The sequence below is a fragment of the Eptatretus burgeri genome, chromosome 7 (assembly GCF_056783735.1).
Source record: "Eptatretus burgeri isolate ZD-2024b chromosome 7, Ebu_testis_v1, whole genome shotgun sequence".
Taxonomy (NCBI): Eukaryota; Metazoa; Chordata; class Myxini; order Myxiniformes; family Myxinidae; genus Eptatretus; species Eptatretus burgeri.
Window position 1 is genome coordinate 58,826,775 of NC_140967.1, and position 5,000 is coordinate 58,831,774.

At 43.2% G+C, this 5,000-nt stretch overlaps 1 protein-coding gene across 7 annotated transcripts in view; it reads left to right on the plus strand.

The window, feature by feature from the left end:
* Positions 1 to 5,000, plus strand: part of GSE1 (Gse1 coiled-coil protein) — a 228,833-nt gene that overhangs the window by 47,038 nt on the left and 176,795 nt on the right. The gene's annotated exons all lie outside the window — the stretch shown is intronic.

Genomic DNA, 5,000 nt, shown 5'->3' on the forward strand with positions numbered 1-5,000 from the left:
CCATTAAGGTCCCAAAACACTATTGCCATATGTTTTCTGGTTGATCGTTGAATATTTTCATCTTTTTTTGGTGGTGGTGACCAAGAATGTCTCCACTAGCTTGCTTTGACTCTGACATGAATTGATGGACCCAAGTCTCATCACAAGTCATAATCTTCTTCAATGGAACATCTTTCTCCATCTGGTAGCATTCCAGATCTGTTGCAATGGCCACATAAGTCACCTTTTGATCGAACGTGACATCATTCGGTTCCCTTCTTCACGCCAACCCGATTGAATTCCAAGTGAGAATGTATGTTTCCACACTGACATCCAATTATTCTGCCATTTTATGTGCAGTATTTTGGCATTTCTCCAAAATTATCTGTTCAACATAGTTTCACGTTTGCTTGCGTGAGAGTTGTTGGTTGCTTCTGAGAATGCTGAAGATCACTAATCAATCTGGGCCTTTTTGAACTCGATGCACCTTTTAAGCGCACAATTCCGTGGAAGACACTTACCACCGAATTGTGCAGATTGTTTCCTGCAGATTTCATCTCGGTTAATGATCTTATTCAATAAACTTAATGATGCACCTCTGTTCTTCAGCCAACTTGAGCGTTAACCACCATCTTATTTTACCGAGAATGCTTTGGTCAGCATTGCTCTCACTTCCTGCATAACTTATTCAGGGAAGCAGTATAATTACACAAAATTTTACAAAGTTGAACTCTTATTTTTACTTGTCATACATGATTAAAAGTTCATGTAAACATTGAACCATCTTCGTACAGTATTCTATAGATGAACCGCAGTATCACTATTAACTTAATCCAACTGAACGTCCAACTGCTCTCTAATTAATTAACATTTACACTTTAATTTCTACCTCTGGAATGTAGACTGTGTGTGTTTCAAGATGACGTTATACCAGAATGGCGATTGTAGCCATACTCTTCTCTACATAAAAAAAAATTCAGAACAAGCTCAGCTATTGGAGCTCAGGAAGCTACGAGCTGAGCTCTCTTGCTGCTCTTCAATAGCCGAAATACCCTCATGCAGGTGTACCATCCAAATGATAATTGAGCTCGATTCCCATTAGCTTTCAAGATCTGTTGATGAACGTATGAAGCTAAAATATTAAAATTCGCTCATTGATGAAGAATGTAAAAAAATAGCCAGAACAAAAAGACAACATATATACAGGATGTTAAATTAATTTTACACCCGCTGGGACCCTGACCCCTTCCCGCATGTGTAACCAATTCCTCAGTCTCTTCAATCCCATTCCTCCCTTCAGGGCTTCAACACAGCCGTTCACCACCATCTCAGGTCACACCCCCCCCCCCAATCCTCAACCAGCATCTTCTCTACTCACATTAACCCTCCGCAAGCCCACTATTTTCTGGGATTCCAGGTTTTTTCCACTTCTGTGATTGTGAATTTGTGGCTGTATATACCTTGTCACCCCCCTGTGTCCTCCCCTAACTCTCATTCTTCTTCACCTCCCTTATTTCTCCAAGTTTCTCTCTGCTGTTTGTGTGTCTCCCTCCCTCCTCACTCTCCCTCTCTTTCTGCTGTTCTTTTCCTTTTGTCCTGATCCATTCTGTAGTCCAGCTCCTCCACGAGCCTTATCACTGTATGGAAAAATTTTTATTTCTTCAACCTTTATGTCTTCTGAAATCCTCACCTTTTTACTCTCCGCAAGTCGAAGCTAATCGCTCTCCTCCATTCATTCATCTCCCACTCCTCTCATGAATAGGACCGCCCTCCTGAGTCTGTTGTCTTGTTCTCTTCCCTCCGGGCTGAAAGTCTGCTGCCCACCACCATCTCAAGATCTCTCCCGTTTATACCACCGAGTAATTATACACCCGCTGGGACCCTGACCCCTTTCACCTCCAACCCCTCACCTCATGCTGTGGTGCATTGTTGCATTCTTGTCTAGCTGTTTCCCCTTCACCCCATTTCTTTGTTTAACTCTTTGTCCCCTGTTGTTCTGATCCTGCACTAGCCTCGAGGAGTGCATAATTATTTATTTATTTTGCAGGGAAATGTTATAAATCGTCATTGAGAAATGGAACGCAGCCACAGTCCCTCAATGATGCCTCCACTCCTCTGCAACTCTTCAACTGCCATCAGAAACTGAAATGTTAACCACCCAGAGACTGTCTGTCTTTAAACGCATGTTTAAAATCCTTATTTTGGTGACTGGTTAATTCGAACAATAATCATCTGTTCCTAAGCTAATTTCATCCAAATTTTCAATGTTGAACCTACAACGTGGAGGTGGTGGGGGAGGGGAAGGGGGCATAAGTTCCTGGCCTATCAAGGAAAAGTCAGAACCGGATGAAATTTGCTAGTAATGTAGTTCAAATTTATTGATGAACAATGAGAATTTATTGAATCTCTATCTCTTTTACCTTTTGCATGGTGGCTGAGTTTCCATAGGGCGCCTCCAGTTTTCTCAAATGGAGCACATTGACTATCAATACGTGATGAAATAATTTAATCTCAATGAAATGAAACCCAAGGAAATTCGGGCTGATAATGTGCAAGCATTAGTTGAAGATGCCCTGCACAGTTAAAGAACCGTCTGCTGAAATTAAGCATTGCAGACAGAGCGCAGAAGATGAGCCAAGATCACGACGATATATTGAGGTGACGTCGAATGCCGTTACCGCAGGCAGGTGTATCACCATTCGCCAATTAGCTTGTGTCCTTGGCGTAAGCAAAACATCATCGGTTGAACAGATCATTCATGAAAAGATAAAACATGAACAGGGTTTCGGCAAAATGGGTGTCCAGACATTTAACTCCAGAGCAGAAGACTCCCAGGATGCAAATTTTTGATTACGTCAACTTCTTGGTGAATTTCAATGTGATATACAGGCTTTCTTTGACCACATCATGACGCTGTATGAACCACGAGCACAGTACACCACTTTGATCCCAAATCAAAAAGACAAAGTAACCAGAGGAAAACCACAAGTTCTCCATCCCTAACCAACAAGGCCAAGACAGTTGCCTCCGGTTGGCATGGTCATGTCATTCGTTTTTTTGCGACCGTCATAGTGTAATTGTGGTGGACTAACTGTACAAAGGCACGACTATTAATGGTGAGTGTTGTGCAAATTAATTATGACAACTTTGGAAAAAAATGATGTACAAACATCACGGAAAGCTCACAAAAGGTGTCTGGCATCCCCGGGACAATGCATCTGCACAACATGCGCAGTGGATGCTGCGAAGAATTGCGGTTTACAAATTCTTTCTTTCACATCTCATTTATTCACCCCGTCTCGCTCACACAGACTTCTACCTCTTGGTAAGACCAAAGTCTGAGCTCAGGGGAAAATAAATTTGTGTCTAATGAGACCACCATGACTGCTGCGGAGAGCTTTTGGGGGCAGCAGGATGAACATCGGTCATTGTCGTTCTTATGCGGCACGTGGCTGCAGGTCAGTTCTTGCAGGGCATGGCAGTGTCATTGATGCAGTGCCCCTTGTAGTTTAGAACAGGAATTTGGAATTTGTTCAGGGTGCTGGTGATAGGTCACCGACTCTTCGCGAAGAACACAGTGCGATCTCTAACTTTCACCAACCAATGCTGGCAGACAGGACGGTGGACATCAGGTTCATGGCAGTCCAACAATGCTGGAGAGATGTTGCACAAAGTTAATTGACGTATAATGAGTTTTTACTCAAAATTCCAGGGTGTTGAGTTCTCGAGGGAATTCTGTTATTATGGAGAACTGTTAGTTCAGAATAATTTCCTTTAAAACAAAATTATTCTTCTCTGTAACTCCATTGCCTATTGCCATTCTGCTTGTTGGGAAGTACAGTGGCTGTTGTTCCAGAAGGCTCGGGCATTGTGGAATAGTTTACATTTTAAGCTCTTTGAAGCGCGAAACAATTTCGTCCGACAAAACCTCCACCAACAACGCCATCTGCATGACACATTCCATGTAAGTTGCTGTTCACTTAACTGTCACCAATGGTTTTTTTTCTCCTGCCAAGAAGAACAATTATAATCTTCCATTTTATGAGCACTCACTCCATCCTGCTCACTAAAAGTCATCTCCAAGGGCTGTACAGTGTACACTCAAGATGCTAACACTCTGACTTGACTGTGCATGCTCAATTTGCAGGTTGTGAGATAAAATAGGGAAGTATTTAAGGGAGGGGGCAAGACAAAATAGACAAGGGGAAATGAAAGAATAAGTGAGGAAGAAAGAATAAGTGACGGAGAAGAAAAGAGAAAAATAGCACAGGCAATAGAGTGGAGGCAAAGAGCGAGGTGGGGTAAGAAAAAAGTGAAAGCCAAAGAGATCTACAGAGGAAGCGGCATCGCTTTAAAGCATGCCACATGTTTCCTGAGACAGGAGAAAGGGAGAGGGAACTAAGGGAGGGTGACTGAGGGAAAATAGCGGCTTGGTTTGTTTGTCTTCATGGTGGCAATGCGCCCAGAGAGAAGATGGGAAACGGGCATTTCGACAAGGAGGATCTCTGTTTCTTTGGGTTTTTATGTCCTTGTTTTTGCACTTCCATATCATTTTTGTCCATCCCTGTTTGCTGAAGACAACCTTTGTCTCTGTGTTTTCCACAGGCCTTTCCTTATTGCTCTGAATCATTTCTCTCTCTGCATGTCTGTTTTTGCATTCATTTTTCTCTCTCTCTCTCTCTCTCTCTCTCTCTCTCTCTCTCTCTCTCTGTCTCTGTCTCTGTCTCTGTCTCTGTCTCTGTCTCTGTCTCTGTCTCTGTCTCTGTATCTCTCTCTCTCTCTCTCTCTCTCTGTCTCTCTGTCTCTCTGTCTCTCTGTCTGTCTGTCTCTCTGTCTCTCTGTCTCTCTGTCTCTCTGTCTCTCTGTCTCTCTGTCTCTCTGTCTGTGTCTCTCTCTCCTTCCCTCTCTCTCTCTCCTTCCCTCTCTCTCTCCTTCCCTCTCTCTCTCTCCTTCCCTCTCTCTCTCTCCTTCCCTCTCTCTCTCTCCTTCCCTCTCTCTCTCTCCTTCCCTCTGTCTCTCTC